The 27,375-nt window shown below is 35.8% G+C and overlaps 1 long non-coding RNA gene across 1 annotated transcript; it reads left to right on the top strand.

Annotated features, from left to right (window-relative positions):
- Window positions 1–1,071: 1,071 nt before the first annotated feature.
- LOC150060887 (uncharacterized) lies at window positions 1,072–27,375 on the top strand. The gene is made up of 3 exons (XR_016536172.1): window positions 1,072–1,137; window positions 24,062–24,168; window positions 27,263–27,375. It is a non-coding gene; the product is annotated as an uncharacterized LOC150060887 (long non-coding RNA).

The raw sequence follows: 27,375 nt of genomic DNA, 5'->3' as shown, positions 1-27,375 counted from the left end.
ATAACATAGCTACTGTTGATCATAGATTTTCATAGTATATTATGCCTGTACAGTATTTACATTCCCCATTGTATGTTAAAGATGTTTTCACAGGTATTAACCCCTTCCTCTTAGTCCTCCAAATTCCTCCAAAGCAGGAATTTGAATGCAATGGCCAGAATAAATACCAGGTATTTCCTATGTTACATGAGTAGCAAATTCTGATAAAACTGTCAAATATTCATGTATTAGAAATGTATGTCATTGTTGGTACCTTCCTATTTCCATTTCTTCCTTCTATGATTTAATTAAAATACTCATTTTAACAAATTTTAACTTACTAGTTCCGAACAGAAATTCCTATTTCCAAATCAAATCAGATTTATTAATGACTAGGATTTTTACATATGTTATATATATGTATATATACATATATAAGGTTTGTGTGTGTATTACCATCCTATATACATATTGGTATATAGGTATTATCATATAGGGGACCAACTGAATATGTATATATTCAGAGAGAAAAAGAGAGAGAAATATGACTTCCTGTCAGAATCACATTAGGCAATCTCCAATCAAGAAAGGTGAGCCAGGTGCAGTGTCTCACACCTATAATACTAGCTACTCAGGTGGCTGAGATCTAAGGATCACAGTTCAAAGCCAGTCCAGCCACTAATGTCCATGAGATTCTTATATCTAATTAACAACTAGAAAATCGGAAGTGGTGCTGTGACTCAAGAGGTAGGGCTGTCGCGTTGAGCTGAAGAGCTCAGGAACAACACCCAGGCCCAAAGGTCAAGCCCCTAACCAAACAAAAAAAAAAGAAAGGTAATATCTGAAGGTAAATATATTGCTATCCCAAATTAAACTATAGCTGTTAATGGAAGAAAAAGAGAACAGATGATGATTGTCATTTTAACAAAATAATATGCCATGAGCAAACAAGATCCAGCACAGCACATGCACACCATGGAATCGACTGTCACTAAACAATCATAATGGACAAGTGAATAAGGATTCTAAAGCTATGGTGATGAGAATATAGTACTTAGCAGTAAGAAAAATTAATAAATTGTAAAGCTTCATCTTCATGGTCCTGGCAGTATGAGTTTTCTGATATTCTGTCCAATTGGCCTTCGTGTCTGATTTGGTGTAAGTACCATGCTCTTTTCATTATTATGACTCGAAAATGTAATTTGAAGTCCAGTATTGTGATATCCCTTAGCATTGCTATTTTTTTCCCGGAATTGCTTTTGCTATTTTGGATCTTTTATGTTTTCATATGAATTTTAGAATTGATTTTTCTATTTCAGCCAAAAATGACATTGTAATTTCAATAGGTATTGCACTGAATCTTTAGACTGCTTGAAGCAGGGTAGCCATTTCATAATAGTAATTATAATAACCCATAAATCAACAGATCTTAATCTCACAGTGTCTTCTTCAAATTCTTTCTTCGGGGTTTCATTGTAGAGTATTTCATTAAGGAAATCTTTTACCTCTTTGGATAAGTTTTTGCATAGGTCTTTTCTTCAGATTACAATAAATTGAGTTATTTTCTTGCTTTCATTTTAGCCTCTTCAGTGTTAATATACAAATGATTTTTTTGTGGGTCATGGGGATTGAACTCTGGGCCTTGAACGCAGCTCAAGGCTACCACCCTACGCCTTGAGCCACAGCCCCACTTTCTACAAACTGATTTTGTATATTAATTTTAGATCTTATTACTTTGTTAAATGTTTAATCCAGTCTAGATTTTTTCATGAAATCTTTGTGTCTTTTTATTATAAGATCATATCAGCTGCAAATCAGGATAGTTTGACTTCTTTCTTTTATTTATTTCTTCTGCTTATAGCTCTGGCCAGGAATTCCAGGACTATACTGAAGCTAGTATTGAATTCCTGTACTATATTGACATTCATGTTTTATACCTGAGTTTAGAGGAAATTATTTCCATTTTTACTCATTCAGTATGATGCTGGCTATAAATTTGTCCTATATAGCCCTGATTATGTTGAGTTATGCTCCTTTCACTTCTAGTTTCTTCAAAACTTTTGTCATAAAGCAGTGTTAAAGGCTTTTCGCCAAAGGCCTTTTTCTGCATCTATTGAGATGAATGTGTGATTTCTTTTGTCATAGATTCTATTTATATATTTTGTAACAATTGATTTGTATATATTAAAACATACATAATGAAAATATTTTCATCAAGGAAATTATTCTATAATGCATCTTGTTATGTTCTTATCAGGTTTTAATACCAGGGCAATACTGGTTTGATAGAATGAATTTGATAATCTTTCTTCCCTTTATGTTCTGTAGAAAACTTTGAGAGGTATTGATATCATTTCTTCTTTAAAGGCTTAACAGAATTTGCCAATGAATCCAGATTCTTCTTTGTTGAAAGACTATTATTGCTTAACTCTGCTTCCATGTTAGTGATCTGCTAAGTGACTTATATATTGTTATCAGCTTCTAGCTTATAAGCTTATATAACTCATATAGTTTTTTTTTAGCAAGTGTGAATTACAGTTAAAGGGGGAATGCAGGGAAAAATGGGGGAGAATCAGCAGGTTGACCCAGGACATAAACAGAGATGAAAAGAAAACATGGATCAGGGTAGACAGAGATGAGCCTTCTGTCAGCAGTGAAGCACTAGATTCAGGAACAACATTTAGAAGCTAACATTTAAATATCTATGATAAACCAATGATTATTATTTTTAATAAAGACTACATCACTATAATTGTGGCTTTTCTTTATGTCAGCTTCCAAGTAACAACAGTAGTGTTAGCATTGCAAGGATTTTACAATAATTTCTTACGTTCAAAAGAATGCATTAACATTGTATTTTTCAGGATGACTGAGATATAGCAGTACTCTCAATGGTTGCACAGAAGTCAGTGACAAACTGCCCTGAGTTTGTTCTCTTAGGTTAAAAAAATGATCAAGATGGCTGTAGTGCTTTGGAAATTGGAATTAGTGGGACATAACCTAGAGATCTCTGTCTTCGTTTTGGACAAAAATGATATGATGGTGTTTACTGAAAACCATGTATCTTCCTTTTGATTCCTGACAATGAAAGAGCTGAGACCCAAGGAAGAGGCACTATCACCATCACCATTCTAATCCATTTCACTCTGTGAATCAAAGATCTGAGATCTGGATATAGAGGTAATAGATGTGATGTGTCCTACAGATCAGATGCTACCTAAGTGTTCATCAGGGGAAGACACTGAAGAAAAATTGGTTAAAAGGTCCAGACCTATACCACTATTCTCTTAAATGTGGTCATTGCTTATAGGGTAAATTGTAAATGTTCTTTGGAAAAATAGCAATATAATTGAAAATACGTTTATCTCAAACTTAATGTATCTCTTACCTTCTTCCTCCCTTTCCTTTGCCTCACCCACAAATACACATATACAATCCCCGATCCTGCAATGTTCTTTGTCTCAGTAAATGGCAACTCCATTGTTCAGGTTTCTTAGGACAACCCGATGCATTATTTCAGTTAATATAATGGTGACCGAAGTATTAGCAGGTAAAGAAAACATAAGTTATGTGTGGTCTCCAACTTTCACCCATTTAACTTATCAGTTTTCAACTTGACATTCTTACCAAAGGAGGTGTTTTGAGATTGGAACTTTTATCTTTTTCCAAGCTTGTCATGTCCCAGCTCCCAATCAGATACCCAATTAGAAGCCGAAACAACTAATGCTCTACCGTATACTATGTGGCTAAGCTAATGTTCTTTAGTGTGTCAAGTGCCTTTTCAATGCTAAACTTACCAGGAGATTATTGGGATGCAGCCCTATTGTAACTTGAGGGTCATCTGTAGCATTAAGTAGGTGATGTAGCCGAGAAGATTAAATGAATCAAGAGAATACATAAAACATATCTGCATCCAATTGCAAAAAGCTATAGAATAATTTGTGTTTAAAATTCAGTAAAGTTACAAAGATGGTACAACTAAAGTGAGGAAAAATAAGTGGAGCTAAAAGTATAACACTATTATCTCAAACTGTCTAGAAGTGATTTTAGATAAGGAAAGCATTCCATTCTGAGTTTACATGTAATCAAAATAAAGTAGAAGTATATTCTTATCTTCAGTTTATAGTGCTTACCCAGATGTTAACGTAACAATGAATAATATTTATAACTCCTCCCTCAAAGGGAGAGAAACCATTCTTGATATTGAAGTTTGAGGGGATTGCTTTCTGCGGGATCTCGTAACAGAGAAAATGGGACTACAATAAATCAGGTTCTCAACAAGATTCTTGAAGTACACTTAGCAATCGGGGTTTCAGAAGCCTTTCCTGTAGTCCTTCCATGGAGGACAATAGTTATTACTAAACCTTAACCCAATAAGAACAAGAATGTGCTCCAGGAATGTAATGCTGCATAGCCAAAGTTAAATCAAAAATGAACTGGGAAGTAACCAGATCAGCACCAAACTTCTCTTTTCAAGACTCAGAAATTATTCTTATTTAAGCCCAAATAAGTTAAATATGAAAGTTTTTTTTACAATATCTTATTAACTCTTGATATGCATTGCTAGCTACACTAGTTTAGAAAATATTACTGGAATGCTATCTTTATATTTACTTATCTTTTTATTTTTTTTTGTCAGTTGTGGGGCTTGGACTCTGGGCCTGGGGGTTGTCCCTGAGCTCTTCAGCTCAAGGCTACAACCCCAACCCTTGAGCCACTGTGCTACTTCCCATTTTCTAGTGGTTAATTGGAGAAAAGAGTCTCACAGTCTTTAGTGCCAGGGCTGGCTTTGAACTTCCATCCTCAGATCTCAGTCTCCTGAGTAGCTAGAATTACAGCCATGAGCTACGAAGCTATGTGTCTTTCTCCGTACATAGTTCTATTTCTGTATATGCTTCTGTACAGAAATCTGGGATGAGAAAACTTTCCACATAACTTTCAACAACCTATGATTAATATTTTGGTAAATATCATTGAGATAATCTTCAGAACATTTTTCTCACCACCAATTTTATGATAAATGTTTGCTAGGAAAATCTTGAGGTTGTTCTCTGAAAAATATATTTGTGGATGTATTCCAAATATCTTATTCAATGTGGATATTTTTATTTGACAGTAACTTCTCAATAAAGTTAATAATGCTTTGTAATCAGTTGGCGAGCATGACTCAGGCTTGTTCATATATAAATTTTTGTCTCATGTTGCCACAATAATTATTATGCTATGATACAAAGGAGAACACTGTCAATTTCAAAGCTAATGAAATCCCACCAAAGCCTATTTTGTTAAAAAATATATATAGCTAACTTTCAATGAAATATGCAGGTCTGTGGCTCAAAAAAGGGATGTTTATTGGCTATACTGATCTCTTTTCAGAAGTTGGTAATTTTTGTTTTCTAAGATTTATAATCCACAAAATCTTAATTTATATTCTATATAACAAGTTGTCCTCCAATAGCTAAACAAAGAAGCCTGTCAAATAATGAAAAGAATCCAAAGCTTCTCCCAGTTTAAACTCACAGTTTGATAGTTGAACAGGGAATGACAAAGTACTACTCATCAAAGACAAAAAAGGAACACTTCATTCACTTTTATGATTCTGTGACAGGTTAGGCGAATGTGACACTGACATTATGAATGGGGTGGGAATAGTTCATGGTTTGTTCATTGGAAAATCAATGAAATGAGATCAGACGAGTCAGTACCTCCGCTGTGCACCTGCTCCTCCTCAACACTATATTAAACATTTAGCAGCATTAACTTAGATTTCCTGCCTCAGCCCTTACTATCTCTCTCCAAGATACTGGCTTAAACACATACACAGCAGCTTCTCCTTTCACCACAGCTAGGTTCTCCAATGGGTTCAGCCAGAACTGGCATTAGGCAATTTCAACCCCTAAAATTTGCTGCAAAAATCCATGTTCAAAATGTAAGAGAGATATAGTGTGATTGGAATGGTCATGATTGATGTTAGCAATTGATTCTCTGAGCACGACCTTAAAAATTCCGAAGAAAATGAACAATTGATTTAAATGACACAGTCATATCTCTTGCTGAGGAAATATTCTGTTTTCCATTCAACATGCCAAGCTTATTGTTTCAAGGTATTAATTAGAAGTAAATTATTTTACATATAAAGGAGATCTTGTCCAACTATCCCTGGGAATTTACTAAGATTGGCCAAAATGGCCAAAGATTTGTGGCCTAAAACCCTGTGACCTCTTCCTCATCTAGCTTCTAGTTACTGGTAGCAAACAATCTCTTCCATGTTTAGAGCTCTCTTCCCCGTCATTATTCTATTGCGAATAATCCGCTGTAATAAAAAATTAGGAGTCCCTCTTCTTTGAAGCTTTGGCACATGATAATGAAAAGTAGTGCTTCTAAATGTACTGTAGGTTGGAACCTTATCTTTAAAACCAATCATAAACTGTTTTGTTGAATGACAACTACTTTATACTACTACTTCAAGATACTTCTTTTAAAAAGAAAGAAAAATGGAAAAAAATCAGTCACAATAGAAACTAAAGACTATACTTCTCTTCTTCCAAATCACAGAGTTGGTTGTTTTTGTTTCCCATTGCTTCTTATTTGGAAATATTAGTCATAAGAAGACCAATAGATATGCAAATTGTTATGGCAGTTCAGTTGCCAGAGGATATTCCTTCACACACAATCTGAATTATGCTAAAACGCCTACTGCAAGCACTAACCATTTCTTACGTAATTAAAATGTTATTGTGGCATATACACTGGAATCAATCATTTGTATTACCTTTCCTGTTTATCAGGAAGGAATAATGATAACTAGAGATGCCTTTGGCCTTCTGTGAGGCAAGTACTTCCAAATTTATCAATGCAAAATAATGCTCTCACTTTGGGCAAGATTATGTTTTTCTATTGTGACAATAAAAACAGTGATGAATATCAGAATGAAAAAATAATAATACATCACAAGCAGCTCTCTAACAATGTCTATTTTGCTAGGAGGATTATAGCATATGAAAAATGTATTTAAGTGGAACCTAATCATCTAGGAGGATAAAAATAAAATATTGAACATGGCAGAGTGAAACTATTCAGACTTACTCAAAGAAGAGATGCCAGAAATAAAATCAAAATGTGCACACTGAAAGGAGATGTAAAATAGTCTCAAGTGAGAGCATCAAGAGGGAAGCCATACTTTTTCTTCATAGGAAGATGGTCTCCACTCAAAGTTACATTTACTCTTTTTGAAAAGAATAATGGAAACAACAAAGGTGAGATACAAAGATCAAAGCAGACAGATGTCAATCCACTGAGAAGCATGTTAGTCAGATTTTGTCATCCATGGAAACAAACACCTGAGAGAACAACATTAAGAGGGAAAGGCTTTCTTTTTTCCATATTTTTATTGTAATTAATAAAAGGGTTACATTATATTCACCAGATAGAGGGTGCATTACTTCACATACATTGATACCCTTTCTCATGTTTTGGTACCCATTTCCCTCCTCCAACCCCCGCCCCTCATCTTGTTTTCCCCGCTTCCCTATCCTATTTAAATAACCAAATACACATATATACAATATATCAGAAAATGAGGTGAAATACTAACAATATGAGATTATCAAGGGACAGCAAAAGAGATGAGAGATAACAAAGTACATTAAGGAAAACAATCACTCATTTTATGGCTTTTGTTTTTATATCCTGTAGGTCCCTTCATTTAGCATCATGCTATATGGCCTTACATATCTAGGTTTTTCTCTATTGTAAATCTTTGCTAGGAGAGCCCAAGGTTTCTACTGATTATGACAAATGAGGGAAACCATTGAGCCTATGTTCCTTTGAGCCTGGCTTACTTCACTTAATATGATTTTTTCTAAGTCTTTCCATTTCCTTACAAATGGGGCGATGTCGTTCTTTCTGAAAGCAGCACAGAATTCCATTGTGTATAAATATCATATCTTGTTGATCCACTCATCAACTGAGGGGCATCTGGGTTGGTTCTGTATCTTTGCTATGGTAAATAGTGCTGCAATGAACATCGTTGTGATAATGGATTTAGTATGTGGGAAAGGCTTTCTTTTAGCACCCAACTTCAGAGATTTCAGTAGATCCTGGCTTGTAGGACCCTATGGCAGGAAGCTGTCACAGGGAATACAAGGAAGAGCCAGCTTCCTCAGTATACTATTTCCTCTAAACAGGAGGTATTCTACTGCTTTCCAATAGCCTATCCAAATTTTTCATCCATCTATGTGTTAAACCACAGATGGGGTGGAATTCTCATAATCTAATTTTTTTCTGGAAATACCCTACCAGACACACTCGGAGGAATACTTTACCAATATCCCAGACATTTCTCAATCCAATCCAATCTATAATCAACCTTAACCACTATAAGGAGGATGTCAGAAAGTTCACCTTGCTTCTTCTCAAAACCTTTCCTACATAATGTAAGGCAATGCAGGTGGTTGGTTATGTTCTTCATTTCTCCTTTAACAAGGGAGTAACAACTTTTGAGTAAACAGGACACAGGAATTCCTTGGCCCCTTTGTCCTTTCTTTTCCTATTGGAGCCATAGATCTTGTTTATAAGCTTTCATTTATAAGCTAAACTCCAAAAGCTGATTTCTTTTAGGTGTTGTGCAAACTACTTTAATCTATTTCTCACTTTCTCTCTCTCAGACATTTCAAAAGCAGCACGTTCTGTTTCTGCAGTCTATTCCACTAGCTTGAGATATCTTCATATCTTCATGATTTCTGAGGCATAGACATAGATAGAAGAAATAGCACAGTGGAAGAAATAGCACTCTTTCTGTTCAGCCTTTGGCCTACACAACAACCCCATCATAAGAAGCAGGGAAATTAGCCATCCAGTCCCCAGTTTTACAAATCTGAAATAGCTCAAGCCAGTCTCTCCAGGATAGTCTGTACTCAAATGTCAAAAGGAATCTATTGGGGTTGTGGCTGTGATATATAAACCCTCGAAGGTTGAATTTACATACCAGACAGAAGATATTGTATTGTAGGAAAATCATCCATATATCCTATCACATATAGGATATAGTTAAAGTATAGGAGATATTGAAGAAGTAAAGACAACTACACAATCAAGTTATGGAAAATTTACAAAGAGGACATGAAAGTGGCAATAATTTTGAAATTAAAAAGACTATTTCTAATGGAATTGTTTATTTCTCGTCTTAAAATACATATCCTAGGTAAAGCGCTTTTCCAACTGGAAAATGCAATAGTACTGGTGACATTCTTTGAGAATTATTATAATGTGGTTCTATAGGCATGTTATCCCGAATGTACCCAGAAGTAGACTCAAAAAGAGCAAAACACACAACTGCAGTGGTAACAGAATATGTGGTAACTCGAACTTAATATAATCCGTGCATAATCTGATTAGTTATAGAGGTAGAAATGCGTAAGTCTTACTTTGTATTTGAATGTCTGTCTATAGTCTGTGCAGATAAAGGATGCATCACTCCTCTATTATTGAAATAAATAGCTTTGTGAGTACACTTTTCTATTCAGCTGTGTTACATATGTATGTTACTATACATATGAAATACACTTTCTTACTGCTTTTGATGCAACTTGTCTAGTTCCTCTAATGGTCAATTTTATCACATTTTCAACAATACCTCTCTCTTAGAAAAATTAAAGCAATTTAGATCATGAGCTTATTCCCAATTAAGAGTTCTGATACAATCTCTGTCATTTTAGAAAGTGTTTTTCTCCACATACCCATCTTAACTTTTATCAAAGACAACATTTTAATAGTAATTATGAGGCCTCAATCATCAGGTTAATAAACGAGAATTTGTTTACTGAAACTACAAAGATCTGACAGCTGTTAAAAGTGGGACTAACAGATTAGCAGGTTTTATTTTTTCTTTCCTTGTTGGATGGCAAGATACTTGACTTTGTAATGTATGATAATAGTTAATGCCATATAACCAAAATCAAATGGTCATGTAACTATTCGATAGTGGAAATTGCTCAGTGTCTATTCAATGCTGTCTTCTTTTACTCTTCTAACAGAAGACCACACTTTTCAGGGACTGCTTTCCACACATATGTGAAGGAGGGGAATTAATTGGGTTGTCTAAACCCACTGTGGGGGTATCATTGTTTTTCCTAACATATGGCTTCCAGTCTTCTCATAGAAAAACAAAAAATGTGATTTTCTGCTTTTACAGACTGGAGGCCAACTTCTGTTTGAGATAGCTGAGCATTTGATTGACAAGGAAAACTTTGAAGGAAAGGTTCTTATGAAATGCAATTAAAAATGTGATGATAGGCTCACTAAGAAAACATTTCCAGAAAAGGTCTTATTATATTTTGCTAATTAAAAAAGACAAGAAGAAAAAAAGGCAGACTCAAGTTGTACAGGGAGGAAAGGAGAGAGAACAGGACAACAGGAAAGAGAGAGGGGGAGGGAGAGAGGGAGGGAGGGAGAGAGAGAGATAGAGCGAGACAGAGACAGAGCGACAGAGACAGAGAGACAGAGACAGAGAGAGAGATTGGACCGATGCCACCTTCCCTGCAGATCGCATGATTTGGCTGCAATTTACTACCTGTGTCTTTGATCATTTTCTCAGAGTAAACCAGAGCTACAGAGAAAAGTGACTTTCAATTAACCGAATTCATTTTAGTGAAGAGAATGGTAACAGCAATGTTAGAATTGGAATGCCACCTCTCATGAAGTAATGGTACCACCTAAGATACCATTTTAGGGAGAATGCTGAAGCTCAGTGCCAGGCAGCAGAAGGAAACTGTTTGTTTAATGATTTCTACCTGGGGCCCAGCATGGAAGAATGGTGGCTAGCAAGGCAAGAGTTCACTTTGGGTTCACTGACTTAACTAAACTATGTAATGTATGCACATTGCTCCATGATCAAATAAAAACTATCTCATAGCAACAATAAATATTTCAAACTTTAATTTCTATTCATTTGTTTGCATAGCTAGTAAATATTTTGCAAGAGAGAGAAAGAGCAATTATTTATAATGCGAAGCCAAAAATGAAAAGTGGCAAGTACTATAATAAAGAGATGAAATGGTCACATTATTCCTTAATTAAATTTAAACAATTTACAGCCCTCTGGAATGTGCTAGGTCGACCCCCTCAAGGGATCTTCAGCATTTTAGACTCATTTGCTTTTGAAAAAAAGAAAAACAAAATAAAATTGCAATTGTACTTAAGCCTCAGGCACAGTTGAGAGAAAGGGAGAAAAGAAAGGAGAAACTAGAGGAAACTTAACAGAAAAAAAAATACATGAGGAAATTAAGTGAAAGAGACATGAAATGTGGAAGAGCATAACAAATGTTCACCCAAAATCTTCGTATGCCATTCACAACAGCCAACAAAACTCTTTGTGGTTGTTTTAACAGTCCTCACAGTGATGTTCATTTTATTGTGGATGTTTCACTGGCTCCTGCTAAGGCAGAAATAGTCTGTGAAATCTCAGTTCCTTCTCGTCTCATTTAACCTAATAGAACTCATGTTACCAATCTCATTGTTACTGAATTTTTTTTGTCAGTACTGGGCCTTGAACTCAGAGCCTGAACACTGTCCTTGGGCTTTCTCAAGGCTAGAGCTCTACCACTTGAGCCACACCACCACTTCTGGCTTTTTTCTACGTATGTGGTACCGAGGATTCAAACCTGGTTCTTCATGCATACTAGGCAAGCACTCTACAACTAGGCCAAACTCCCAGCCTGAATTACTTTTTAAAATCCAAACAAGGAATTCGGTATTGGTGGCTCTTCAGTGATTAATCACTGTAGAGGCCGATAGATGAGGATCACAGGTCAAAGAAAGTTCATGAGAGGCTTATTTCCTATTAACTTCCAAAGGTTAAAAATGAAGTTGTAGCTTAAGTAATAGAGTGCCAGCCCTGAGTGAAAAAGCTCAGGGACAGCATCCAGGCCCTGAGTTCAAGGACCAGGACTAGCAGCAAACAAAATCAAACTAATATTTACTGCAATGAGGGAACCAATGGTGTTACAAAAGATATACAAATTATTAATAATAACTCACATGAAATATGCATTTGAGAAATGGTTATAAATTTCTTTGATTTAAATATTCACCATTAAATGATATCATCAATCCATTTTAAGTGTAGAATTGTTCTTAATCTTAACACTTCAGGGATAATATCTTAATCACCATAATCAATACAGAGTCATAAAATAATTCTCAAAAATTATCGCTCATACTACTTTTAAGAAATTGAGTCATAAAATCAATTTTAAAGCAAGGGTTACCTGTAATTCCCACTACTCAGAAGAGTCATTTTCCAAAGCCAGCATGGGCTAGAAAGCCCATGAGACTCTTATTTTCAATTAACCACCAAAGGTATCCAAAAACAACAACAAAAAGACCATTAAAAAGAATGACATACTGCTATGCAACATCCATATTGCTACATTTTATCACACTACTTTTATGCCTTTCTTCTTTTTATCTAACAGGCAAAATGGAGATCATTTAACTCCCATAAAGCTATTCTTTTACTCTTTTTTGTTGCTGTTGATGGTTGCAGGGCTTGATCTCAGGGCATGTGCACTGTCTCTGAGCTTCTTTATGGTCAGGGCTAGCACTCGGCCATTTTGAGCTTCAGCTCCACTTCTAGTTTGGGGTGGGTAATTCGAGATAAGAGTTTCATGGATATGGGGCCGGGAGTTTGGCCTAGTGGTTAAAGTGCTTGCCTAGCATGCATGAAGACCCGGGTTCAATTCCTCGGTACCACATACATAGAAAAAAGCCGGAAGTGGTGCTGAAGCTCAAGTGGTAGAGCTCTAGCCTTGAGAAAGTCCAAGGACAGTGCTCAGAACCTGAGCTCAAGCCCAGGACTGGCAAAAAAAAAAAAAAAAAAGAGTTTCATGGATACTCTTCTATCCTGAGTGACTTGGAACCACAATCCTCAGTTTCCTGGGTAGTTAGAATCACAGGCATAAGCCCCTGGCAACTGAATCTTACTCAGTTTTAATGGAATCATTAATGACATCTACAAAAGGATGCAGAATATAATTGAAAGCTATGACTATACACTAAGTCTAGTAAGTATAGGGCATATACTAATTTTCTAGTATAATCCAAATTTACCCCTTCTATTTCATTTTGTTATTCCCATGTTCCATTCTCTCTCTTTTTTATAATTTTAATGGGTTTTATTATTCAACATGCATATAAACTACTTTGATCCTATTTACCTTCTGTCACTTTCTTCTTCTCCACTCCCACTGCATTTCCCCTCAAAATAGTGTCTTGCTTGGTTTTTTTCTCTCAAGGATGGCATTCTACCATTTGTGTCAACACCTCCACCTCTGGCTACAAGCTTTTGAATTTGATGCAGTATTATTTGTCAACTGTTGCCCTTACTTCTTCCGCAACAATTGGAATCAGAAAGGGATTGACTCTGTCTATATGTTTATGTGTTTTCCCTATATTTTTGATAATAGTCTCCAAATTACACCTTATAATGGAGATCTTTGGTTTGTTTGAATTAATTTTTATACAGTGTAAGAGAGATCAGTTTTCATTCTTTTATATGTAGATACCCAGTTTTTCCAAAATTTTTGTTGCAGTATCAGTATTTTTTTAATTCGTCAAGTAGTGGGTACATTCATTACTTCTTGAACATTAATGCCCCTTCTCATATCTTTGTTCCACTTTCCTTTTCTCCACCCCTCCCAATCATCTTGTTTTCCCCCTTCACTTTCCTTTTTCAAATAAACAAATAAACATATATACAATATTCCAGGTAACAAAGTCAGATACAGTAACAACATGAGATAAACCATAAGGAGAAAAAAGAGAAAAGAAAAAACTTCACATACAACAACAACCACAAAGGTAAACCTCTTGTTTCCATAGCCCATAGTTCATTTTGTTTAGTCTCATTCTGAATAACCATATTTACATAGCTTTTGAGCTGTTGTGATCTTCTGCTAGGAGAATCCTAGTTGTGTACCAATTATTGCAAATGAGGGACACCATGGAGCCTGTGTAGAACCAGTAATTTTTTTTAACAGTACAAAAAAAGTGTTTCTATTTCTTGGAGAGACTTTACCAGAAAATTGGGCTTTTAAAATGACTACAGATGCTGTACATTATTATTTCTACATCATTAATTCTCAATAAGAGGAAGTGAAAACTTTCCCAGAGATAGTAAGTCACCCCTGCCAGTCCAAAGTGAAGCTGAGAGCCAGGGGCCATCCTCTTATCCCAAGAAACTGCAACAGAGGCCCAAACTCGATGGTGGAGCTGCTAAAGCAAATTGTATGAAAGTATTTCTTTCGTCCTTAAATTTAAATATCACAAGAGAAAATGAGAACAGTTGGATTTGGATTCAAGCACACATCACCTACAGGGAAGCCCCTCCATTTTTTCTTTTGTCCAAGACTCCAACTCTGTACTAGGCACTTTCATTCATTGGCATTACCAACTGATTCATGCTTCCAACCACTCTGCTTCTCACTATTAGATCTTCCATATTTAGAGCACATGAGAATAAAAGTACAATTAATTTTCATTTCATCCTTTTCTCTTCCTCTTTAATCTTTTCTTCTTTCTCCCCCTCTCTCCCTCTCTCTTTCTCACCCTCTCTCTTTTTTCTATTTCCTTCCTTCTTTTCATTTCCTCCCTCCTTCCTTTATCTCTCTCTGTTTCTTTCCCTCCCTCCCTCCCTCCCTCCCTCCCTCCCTTCCTTCCTTCCTTCCTGACAACATCTGTGTGGCTTAGAGTAGCCTGAAATTTTCTGTGGAGCTAAAGGACTCAATTTTTTTTGTGTAGCCCGTGTTAGGCTTGATTCCAATCTTCCTGTCTCAGCCTCCAGAATGACAGTATTATGGGAGTATACCATCTATATTGTAAGTTGTGTACCAGCAATCCTTCCTCAGTTTTCTCCATCCATTCTTTTTTTTATTGTAATTAGTAAAAGGGTTACATGATATTTGCCAGATAGAAGGTGCATTAATTCACATACATTGATACCCTTTCACATGTCTTGGTACCCATTTCCCTCCCCCCCACACCCCCCACCCGTCTTGGTTTTTCCCCCTTCCCTATCAAATTTCAAATAACCAAATACAAATAAATTCAATATATCAGATAACAAAGTGAGATACTATACCAATATGAGATAACCAAGGGATAGCAAAGGAGATGAGAGACAACATAGTACATTAAGGACAACAATCATTCATTATATGGCTTTTGTTTCAATTTTTAAAAGTGTGTGTCTATACACTTCTAAAACAGAAAAACAACCCCACAGAGTTGGTCTAAAGGGAGTAAGGATTTGATCTCATCTCCTCTTTGAGGTGAAAGTCTGCCATTATTTTTAAGTTTTTCAGCTTCTATGCCTTCCATCATTTTATCTGCAAAATGAGATATTTATAACTGTACTATGTGCACACTTTGTGAACAGAAATTGCACGATACAATTCTCCCACACTCCTGTTTTCTCAGCTTTTGTTTCATGCCAACTTAATGTTTTCCCAAACATCACTGAAGCCAAAATGCAAAAAAACTATAGCTCGGGCCGTGAGTTTGGCCTAGTGGTAGAGTGCTTGCCTAGCATGCACGAAGACCTGGGTTCGATTCCTTGGTACCACATACTTAGAAAAAAGCTGGAAGTGGTGCTGAGGCTCAAGTGGTAGAGCTCTAGCCTTGAGAAAAATCCAAGGACAGTGCTCAGGCCCTGAGTTTAAACCCAGGACTGGCAAAAACAAAACAAACAAAAAATAACAGAGCTTATAAAAAACTATAGCTCTTCTTCAATATATTTGAAGATGATTAATAACCAAAATAATTCCTTTCATTATCACCTAGGGAAAAAAGAGGAAGAATATCCAACAAACTTTTGACTAATATTATTTATAATAGTTGCATTTGTTGTGATGAAAAGAACCTAAATCTGCTTGGTAGTATACGACACTATCTCATACATTTTTCTCACTGAATCTTTATATTACTTATGTAGAATATTTAGGTTAAAAACTTGACAAAATGAATAAGTTTTTAATGATGAAATAAAATCCAGGGTGTGAAAGGGCATAAATTACCTACTTTCAATAGTTAATAAGTAGTAAGAATAAAAACTGGAAAAACGTTGGCCTTCTTCATTCTTTCAAATATATCTGCTCTTCAACTTTGCTTTGTTATGAAAATCAGCCTGAGTGTCAAGGAATTAATGTATGAAGTATGCCAGTCCTATTTGCCAAAAACAGGAGTGCAGTAAACTCTTTGAAGGATGGTAGGATGTAACACTTAGCATTTCATTTGCCTTTAAAGTTTTCAGTCCATTAAGTATTCCCCAGTGGCCTTTAGAAAGTCAGTGTAGCATGTTTGTTCCATAGTGTTAGGTTGAGTTTCTCTCCTGAGAGAATTGAGTTCATCTGTGTGTGTGTGTGTGTGTGTGTGTGTGTGTGTGTGTGTGTGTATTACATATATAGTATAATATATACACATGTATGTGTATATGTGTGTGTATGAATCAGTACTAGCCCTACTGTGTTTCCTTCAGGTACAAGGCATTTCAACATTGCAATAAGGGCAAGAGAAACATTACTACCAGTACCTGACAGAAAGCTATATTTATCAACAATGAAAATCACTGAATAAACAAGTAATTTATAGCCTTGTAACTCGGGCAAAAATTTATCTCTGACTTCAGCACCATATTTTTATTTCCCTGGTTGTAAAGCAGCTACAAGAAAATGATAATGTACATATTTGATCACTAGTTGACTCCACTGAGAATGACAAAGGAAGCATGAAAATGAATAGACATTGGGAATCCTTAACAATTCTGAAGATGTGACCTTGTAAATCAAATATAGTTGACTCAAGGGCACTTATTATGATGTTTACTAGGTTCCTTGAGTTTTCAGTTCAGAGGAAATTTACCTAAGGTTATGTTCAGCGATATTCACTATGCTTTATTAGTTCTACTTGGTATGTATTCTTCGTTGTCATTTAAATTTAGCATCCTGAGAAGTGTGAGATATCCGGTTAGAGCTATCAAGAGTATTCACTCAATAACACTCATAGCTCTGTGATGGTGATTTGAGTTTTTGAAATTAAAGTCTTTCAGTTCTTAAAGCCATAGATGGCTTAAAACCTTATTAAAACTATTTTAAAGATTATGTAAACAATTTACAAGATAAGTAGAGTAGAAAGCTATCTACTTTAATTTGATTTCAGAGACCCAATAATCAATTTCTTGCTCTTTTCAGAATAACTTGTCCTTTTGTTCACTGGTCTATGAAATTTAGCATTTAGAAATTCTTTTAACTAAAGATTCCATCTACTATTCATATAACCAAAGATTTTATTTTTAAAATTGATATTCAAAAATACAAACTAAGAGAATGTAATACCTTGTATAAATACTTTTACTAAAGAAGCAATACTTGATGCCTACAGAGGAAAATGCTTTTCCTAATTAAATAGTACAATAGTCCAAGCTTACCCTGCTAGTAACTTCACAAATCTAAATGTCATGTAATCTAAACCACAGCTCTTTTATACACACCAAACTTCCTATTGCCAAACTCTTTAAAAGAGGTTACAGGTGCTGTGAACACGAAAAAATGTTCGTCGATAAACAGTAACATTAAGAAATGTATGTTCCTGAAAAGAATGGAGACAAGAAAAGGCTGCATTTAGATCTGCCATTGTTGGATTTAAAATTTGCTTTAGTTATTTGTTTTGTCAGTCATGGGGCTTGAACTCTGGGCCTGGACACTGTCCCTGAGCTCTTCAGTTCAAGTCTACTTGAGCCACAATGCCACTTCTCGTTATCTGGTGGTTAACTGGAGATAAGAATCTCATGGACTTTAGTGCCAGGGCTGGCTGTGAATTGCGATCCTCAGATCACACCCTCCTGAGTGTGTAGGATTACAGGAGTAAGCCACTGGTGCCTGGCTAAAATTTGCTTTTGAGGTGATTGTAGATTTACAGTAGAGTTAAAAATAGAGCACAGAGCTCCTGCATACACACAGTTAAAACTATTAACATGGATGCAATAATTATTACCAATCTAGATAACCTATTTATTTGTATTTCAGCAAGTTTTTTTTTAATGAATATCACTTTCCTGAAGAAGGATGCAATCAAGGAGCTCACAGTACTCTATCATCAAGGCCCTTAGTCTCTTTCAACCTGTAACATTTCCTCGTTGTCTTACTTGTTCATGACAGTGACTCTCAGGTAGAATACTGGTCATAAAGCTCTTAAAGAGCCTTTCTTTTTATTTTGGCTTATCTATGGCTTATCTATCTAATGTTTCCTCACAATGACACTGAGATTCCCCTGTACAATCTTAAGGAAGGCACAAACCAGACAGACACATTGTGCAGTCCTGAAATTCCAGCATTCAGGAGACTGAAGCTAAAGGAACATGAGCTTAAAGTTTACCTGTGGAAGGAAGAGAAGAATAAAAAACAAACACATGAGAAAAATGACAAGCAATGATCTGAGGGATAAGGAATGAAGGAAAACATCTGGTACACTGAATGGAAATTCTTTGCTCATTAAGTTAGTACATTTGCTATTATGGATGGATGAACCTGCATTTATTTATATACTACATGGACTGACATCATCCCCAAGTCCATTTTTTATATTAGGGTTCAGTGTTGGTGTTATAGGAGTTCCCATAAATATATAATGAAATGTATATATCATTCTACCTATTATATCCTCTGCTCCTGAATGCTCCTGCATGACCCAAAACCCTGGTCACCACTGGTTCTTTTTACTCCCTTTAGAGTTTTGCCTCTTTAAGAATATTATGTGTTTGAAGTCAAATTGTACACAACTTTTCCTGTTGTCTTCTTTCACCTAATGATACACACTTAACATTTGTCCCTCTACTTTCATGGCCCTATAAGCATCTTTCTTATAGTACAAAATGACATTCCATTATCTGGAGAGATCACCATTTGTCATTCACCTACTGAAGAGCATTTTGGTCGACTCTAAGTTTTGGCAATCACAAATACAGTTTTGATGAATATTTATGTACACGTTTTGGTGTGGATTTAAATTCTTAACTCATCTGATATCAAGGAGTATGATTATGTCTTTGAAGTGTATTTAGCTTTATAAGAAACTGTCACACTGTCGTTCATTGAAATTATAACTGTTTGAAATTTCATACCACTGATGAATGAGAGCCCCTGTGACAATGCCAGTGGTCTGATTTTTGACCCCTGTAATAGATATGCAGTGTACGCTCATAGATGTTTGTAGTTCCTTTATATTAATGATCATCTTTATTATCTAGATTACTCTATAACATTTTTCTCTGGAATGTCCCTGTTTTATTCTGGCATCAGGATTATGCTGGCCTCATCAAATGAGCTGAGAAATATTACTGCTTTTACTTTCTGAAGAGCTTATGCAAATATTGGTATGAATTTTTCTACTATTTATTAAAATTCACTAATGAAGCCATTTGATCCCAGGCATTCTTTATTAATAATTTGTTTGAGAAGTTTTTTCTCCTTTTTCTTTTTATCAGTCTTATTACTAAGCTTATCACTTTCATTAATCTTTTCAAAGAACTACAATTTTTACTTTTGTAGATTATTTCTACTGTTAATTTCCTATTGCCCTTTCTGATTTCTTCTCTTACATTTCAAGTTCTTTGCACTAGATTTGTTCCAGGTTGTTTGTTTGTTTATTTTAGTATTACTTAGAGATCCATTTCATGCTTTTCTGCTTTCATAACGTAAGTACTTAAGGCCATACATTTCCTGTCATGGACTGCTTTCACTGTAGCATAAGAACTTTGATATGTTGTGTGCATTAGCATTCCATTCAAATTAGTTTTAAATTTACAGTTTTTTCCACAGATATAAGAGTTATTTGAAAGTGTCTAATGTGTTTAATTCTGGGATTTTTGTAAGGCTCACCACCTTTGCTAGATATTTACTTCCAACTTAGGTACAGAGGATTTGCCTATGAGCAGATAATTCACTTGTATTATTTTTGATTCTTGAATACATTGTCTTTCTACATGCTCAAAGATATGGCTTAATTTCATTAAATTCTGTATTCTTTTGAGAGAATGTACATTATGCTTTTCTTTTCTTTCTCTTTTGTTAGGTTCTGTTAATGTCAACAAGGTTAATTTGGTTGGTTGTGCTAATCAGCTTTGTATGTATTCAATGATCTTTATGAACTCATTCTTAAAATTGCTGAAAGAGGTTGCTGGGTTTTTTTGTTCTTGTTTGTTTTTTTGTTTTTGCCAGTCCCAGGTTCAGGGTCTGAGCACTGCCCTTGGGCTTTCTCAAGGCTAGAGCTTGACCACTTGAGCCACAGCACCACTTCTGCCTTTTTCTGTGTATGTAGTACCAAGGAATTAAACCCAGGTCTTCATGCATGCTAGGTAAGCACTCAACTACTAGGCCAAACTCTCAGCCCCACTGTTTTTCCTTTTTTTGTTTCGTTTTATTTTCAAATCTGACTACAAAATGTTTTACCTTCTGTTATGCTTCTTGTGCTTAATATTTGTAAGGAATGTACATATTTCTATACTTTAACTTAATGTGCTGATAGTTCTCTGACTCATTGTTTTTAAAGTATTCTTTCACATGTCACGTAGGTCATTCCTGTTCATTTGTTTTGTTTTGTTTTGTTTTGTTTTAATCCTGCCCTATCTCTGCTCTTAGTTGAGTTCTTTAGCTATACAAATTTAATCTCATTATTGACACGTGTGCTGTGGCTATGATTGTGGTATTTATTATAAGTCCTTAGCTCTTGTTCTTTTTTGAAAAATTAGATCTTAAATTCATCTTTTTAAAATTTTTTATTCTAATTAATAGAAGGGTTACAGTTATATTCACCAGATAGAAGGTGCATTACTTCACATACATTGATACCCCTTCTCATGTTTTTGTCCCCATTTCCCTCCCTCACCACCTCCCCTCATCTCGTTTTCCTCCCTTCCCTTTCCTGTTTCAAATACTCTTGTTCTGTTGTTCCTCCCATGCCTTATTAGTTATAGGAGGAGCTGAACCAAGTGTTTTTAAATATTTCTCCCATATGCCTTTGATAGATGAACTACGTTCTCCTGTTTTATTTTTCCTGCTTACTAAACATATACAAGTGCATATCTTTTTCAGTTCACCTTCGAAATGCATGTTTTGGCACATGCCTCAGCAGCTTTGTCTTTGCATGCTGCAGGATGTTTCCTTTCTTCACATGTCTTTTTCATAGTCACCAGCGGCATACTCTTCCTCACAGCCTTCAGGTACTGCTCAGGAATTCCTTCATCAGAAAAGCCGTCCATCCCTTCGCTACCAAAAAACCACATCCTCTCTAGGTTTTCTTTTCACCACAACACATTTTACATGGAAAGAATTTGGGTGAATTAAGGTAGGAAATGGAACTAATTGCAAAGAATTCCATTTCAGTTTCTACAAATAAGCAAGCATAAGGCTCATAACTGCTGAAACGTTGACTCCTTTGAGTGACCGCTTCAAAAATCTGTAAGTGGAACTAAAAGGCTTAACACAATTTTATTTGCTAAATTCACCATTTAAAAGTCAACTAATAGTAAACAGTCCCTTCAATATGCACAGCATCTTCTTTGACATTGTGTGCTTTTTATAATTCCACATTAATTACACTTTTTGGAATTTTTTTTCATCCCTTAAGTCTGAGATAAAATTTCTCCCAAATATCTCATGTACACCATTGTCTCAAATTATCCAGACCACAGGAATGTAACAGCCAGTCTGTCCCAATGCTTAGCCTTATCTCTGATAAGCAGCAGTGACTCAATGATCACCTGTAGAAACAAAGATAGGGTGGGGGAAGAAAGAGGGGGGGCAGCTGGAGGCAGGGAAACAGAGACAGATGAACAGAGAAAGAATCACTTGTCTCTGCCTCCTTCTGGTCAACTCACTGTAAACATTTTTCCTTCTTTCTACCTTTAAGACACCCAAAGAGATTCCCTTCTTGAATACTTGTTTAAGATGACATTTGAAATATGATGTAAAAATCAATGTTAATAAATTCTTTAATTAAAAACCAGAAACAAATAAAAGACAGCCAAATTTTTTAAACACAATTTGCAAATACAAAAATATTTCTGGATATTTTCCACTTTATTACAAAATTCTCAAACATTTTTAATTCATTTAATCTTTGTATTTCAGTTTATAAAATAGAGGGAAGTGATTTTCTTTTTCCTCTGTCAAGTAATGGTTGAACAAACTCTTACTGGTTTCCTACAGCTACACACACTAAGGGACTTTTATGGGACTGTGTCTCATTTCTATGCTCTATATATTCTTACTCACAATGTGAACTATCATGAAATAATAAAATGTCACTGTTTCTTGACTTAACATTTTCCATCTTGTTGCTTAGTTACTTTGCTTGAGAGTATACCAAATTCACACTTCCTTCCTGGAGCAAACATTTTAAAGTGAAAGTAGCTTTGAGAGTAAGGACTGGGTTCAGCTACCTGACCAAATCTCATCAAAAATCCCTGAAAAAAAATATATATGTGCTGAAGCGTCACTACTTTATGCCACTTAGTCTGGTCCTCTTCTTCATGCTATTCTGCTCATCTTCCTTTAAATTTCTCACAGATATCTATGTCTTCATACTTCTATACTGGATCTCATTTTATTTACAATTTTATATAATTCTCCACGTGAGAGTTAATCATACCTCCCTTTAAGTTCTCAAGGGCCATACTATGTCACACATATCTACCATAGATTATTTGAAATAAGCGCAAATGTAATAAGAAAAAGTGACTTTTACTCCATAAATATATTTCCAGAGGGATACTATATTTGTTTGTTGAACATTCAAAAGATAACATCTTTTCATATAGAAAGGCAAATTCTGGGTAGCACATATAAAAGCAGAACTATTCTGTTTTTCTGTTTGTTTGCTTGTTTTTGTGGGTCATGGGGCTTGAACTTGGCCTGAGCACTGTCTCTGAGCTCTTCAGCTCAAGGCTACTGCCCTACCCTTGGGCCTAGGTGCCTGGGCATTGTCCCTGAGCTCTTCAGTTCAAAGCTATGGCCCTACCCTGGAGCCAAGCCTCACTTTCCATTTCCTAGAGTTTAATTGAAGGTAAGAGTCTCAGGTCCTTTCGTGCCCGGGCTGGATTTGAACCTTGATCCTCAGATCTCAGCGTCCTGAGTAGCTAGGATTATAGGTGTGAGCCACCAAGCAGAACTATTCTATAGTCTTTGCTATCAAAGAATAACTAGCTGTCTGTTTTCTCTGCCAAGACAGAAAAATGCCTGGTGAGAGAGGGAGAGGAAATGACAATGATAGAGGTAGCCGAGCCTGTAATTTATAATGTGTATTATCCATGTGCTGCTGAACATCAATTTCAAAGTTAAAAATTCATGAGATGTTTACATGATAAAAGATTTTGGAGCAGAGTGTAAGAGGAGGATGAGAAGGAGAAGTTCAAGATTCAAGACTAGTGTGGGTAGAAAAGTTCACTGAACCTCTTCTCATTTGAAGTCCGGGCCGGATGGCATGCACCTATTATCCTAGCTATATTTTCCAAACACACAGGAAGTCTCTATCTCAAAAAAAAGGCAAAAATGACTGGTAGCATGACCCAACAGATTAGTACCTGTCTAGTAAGCCTAGCAAATGAGAGGTCGGAACTTAAAAACACAAGGAAAATAATGGATTTTTTTTTAAAAAGACTAGAAAAGATTTTGTGAATAACTGGTGAAATTTGGTATTTTGCACTCAACTTCAACTTACAGTTAGATGATGGCCAATAGAATGGTACAAAGAGGTTTGAAGGAAGTTGGTAAAAGCTTCTTGGGGCCTATGCTGACCTAAGATTCACTTTCTGCACTTTTTTATCCGTGTTCAAACACAGCAAAAGCTGTTCATATTCTTACCTTGACTCAACTCTGCAGAAAAAAATAAAGTCTGACATGGCACAAGTCCTGACTGCTCTTAGAACCCACTTGGAAGTCACAGCACGGTTGTGGAGATTACTCTTATGCCACTGAGCAGTGTTGAATGGAAAGCTAGACATATGGAAAGTGACATGTGAACTTATTACTCGCAGCAATTCTATGGAAAATCCCACATGAAGTTGCTGACAGGAAGCTGTTTTCAACAAAGACTAACTGACACAAACACATTTTGAGAGACTGAAGAATTCTTTCCTAGGAGGTGAGGGGGAAATAGTCAACTGCGCATGCATTTAAACTAAGTTTCTGTATTCTATTTCACACACTGAAAGAACAATATATGGCCCAGGGGAATGCTACCATTCATGTCATTGGGATCCCTGTTTTTGAAAGTCTGCAACCTACCAGAAACATTGGATACTTCTTTCTTTGTTTTCTTTTCTCTTCTCTTCTTTACTTTTTCTCTCTTTTCTCTTGCCAGTCCTAGGTCTTGAACTCAGTGTCCGGGTGCTGTCCCTGAGCTTCTTTTGTTCAAAGCTTCCACTTGTGTCTCAGTGCTACTTCCAGACTTTTCTGAACAGTTTATTGGGCATAAGAGTCTCAAGGACTTTCCTGCCTGGGTTGACTTTGAACCATGATCTTCATAGCTTCGCCTTCTGAATAGCTAGGATTCCAGATGTGAGCAACTGGTGCCTGGCTAACAAGGGATATTTTTAGGGAGGATACTATAGTAGAGGATGAAGAAGAAAATTTGAGGTTGTAGAGAATGCAATCTCATTCAGTCCAATCACTCAAGTTATTTGTCAGTTAAGAAATATTGAAGCATATTGTATTAAATTTGGAAGAAGTAATGAAAAATAGATAAAGTACAATACTTTATTCTCTCATGAAGAAATAGTTCACTCATTTTTCAGTAACTTAGAGATAGAGAGATAGATAGATAGGAAGAAATAGATTCTAGTAATAATTTTAAATAAGCATTCTGTCAGTCTCCAGTTATTACCTAAACTAATTTGAGGGAAAATAATCCATGGCTAGAATTACAAATGAGTGAGTTTGTGATTTATGGCACTTATGGAATGAAGTACCATCGACAGTAATTACTTCTTTTCCCCTTGAGGGCCCCTGAGAAAAGAAACACAGTATTTTTTCCTATTAAGGAAACTTAGTGTTCAGCAGATCACGTGCAATTATAAAATTAGCTAATTGATAACTTATTAACACTTGAAGCATGCTTGTTCATCAGTAGATTGACTTTTGAAACAGGTTTCTCTTCCTATTGCAAGTGACAACCTCAGATGAAACTTATCAAGAAAACTTTTCCTCCAACCTCAGTTTTCTTTATTGCAGCAATTCTGATACCACTGATCAATTCTAGAATTTCTTGCTTTAGGTACGAGAAAGAAAATCACTCATTATCAGGTAACTAGTTTCCCAAATAGTCTTTGGCTTTGTTCTACAAAGAGTTTAAAAAATTATCAACAAATAAACAGAAAACAACCTAGAAAATGAAATACTACCTCTGACTATTCCCTTTATATAGTAAGATACAACCTTTTGTTCTTAACTATGTGGTAGGAGAATGGCAGATATGTGTACATAGGGCATATGTTTAATATTCCTAACGATTTGCTAGGAAAACTCTGTGACTCGGAAAAGAAAAAAATCAAAGATTACAGGGAGATTAAAATCTTTGCTATGTAAAACTGTAATGAATTATGTGCCAAAAACACAGATTTACTTTCAAATACCCAAATAGGCCTCCTTAAAGGAGATTCCTTAAAAAATACTGAACAAAGTAAACAGGACAAAAAAGTGGAAGGAATATATATATATATATATATAGTATATGTATGTGTGTTTGTGTGTGTGTGAGAGAGAGAGAATAATCATCTTATGAAACTCTGAACCTGCAAGAGATAGGCACTGACAGAAAATGTAAGTAGATTTCAAAGGGGTTTGGATGTAGCACAGCGCTATCCGAAGAGGTTATGAAGGGCTGATGCATGCTCTACCTCTACAGTTTACGTCAGGATGAAAAATTACATACACTCATGGTTCATTCCCTGGGGTTGATTTTGCACAAGTTTGGAGGTTGGATGGAACTTTCATCCAGAGCAGTCACAGTTATTTCTAAATCTCTAAGCTCTAACAATTTAATTTTAAAATTATAAAGCTGTGAAAGAAGTCAGAAGAAAATATAAATGATCCACCTTAACTATCTCATAATATTCATTGGAAATCTGAGTCCCAGATAGAAGAATGAGGAATAAAATCTGTTCTTTTAAAACTCCAAAGATTACAAATAGCATCCTTATCTCTCTTCTCCCCTTGTGACAAACTATAAATAAAATCAATGGATAGAAGAGTAGATGCTCAGATATATACTCAAAGCACTAATCACTGTGCTTCTCCTTCATATTAAGGGAACTATGGTCCTAATAATGTGAGGTATTTCATCTATTGCTTCCATCATGTGTCCTGATATCCACATAACAAGTTTATTTACTAATTTCAGTTTTTATTCCATTTTATTCTTAGCAAAGACTTCTGAGAGGGATGTTTTCTGTGAAAGGAACTTGAAATGGTGAAAATCATTCAGCCTCCTTTATTGAATTTTAAAGCTTATCTTAGTAAGCATTGCTATAGAAAGCAAATGGAATGGCATGTAAGACTTTACAAGGGGACACACCTACCCCACTACTGCCCATCAGCTGCTGTAGTAAACACCCTTCTAAACTCTTATGAGGTTTAGTCACTCAGTGACAGCGGATAAGCACGTATTCCTTTCCGTTAACTTGTCTGCACATGGTTTCATCCATTTTGTGGGGACTGATGTTATCTGGCATTGCTTATGCAGATGCCATAGACGTGGATGGTCTTGGAAATTTAATGGGGGGAACCCAGCAATTATTATTTATCACATAACCGAGAAGAAGCGAATGCAGCATGGGCTTATCATTAAAATGCTGTGCTTTCACTTCACACATTCAGAGAAGGCAAATTAAACCTGACATTAGTCAAAACCTACTAAAGAAAGATCACCAAATGGATACTCATGGAATATTGTATTCATGCCATTACTGACCAAAGAAAGATGCAAAATATAAGCAACGAAGCTTAGCTGATATCATGAGCTACACATGAGTATATGGAGCCTATAAAATGCCCATGAGTTGGAAAGAATGTAAAAGATCCTAACAGGCATATGCAAAGGGTACTTAGTCCTAGATGATGGCACTATTTTTGGACGCTCTTGAAACTTAAGGAAGTAGGATCAGGCTGGAGGAAGTGGGTTACTCAAGGACTTTTCTCATGGGGATCTTGTCCCTTGTCTCTCACTATATAAGTCTCAGCTTCCTATTCGCCATGACATGAAGGAGGTCTCTCTCCGCATAACACCATCAACTTGATGCTATTCTCAAGCATAAGGAGAAAAGCAACCATGAAATGAAACCTTTCAATTGTT

Source organism: Megascapheus bottae, chromosome 7, assembly GCF_031878675.1.
Source record: "Megascapheus bottae isolate mThoBot1 chromosome 7, mThoBot2.hap1, whole genome shotgun sequence".
Classification (NCBI taxonomy): domain Eukaryota; kingdom Metazoa; phylum Chordata; class Mammalia; order Rodentia; family Geomyidae; genus Megascapheus; species Megascapheus bottae.
This window is presented reverse-complemented; position numbering and strand designations above follow the sequence as displayed.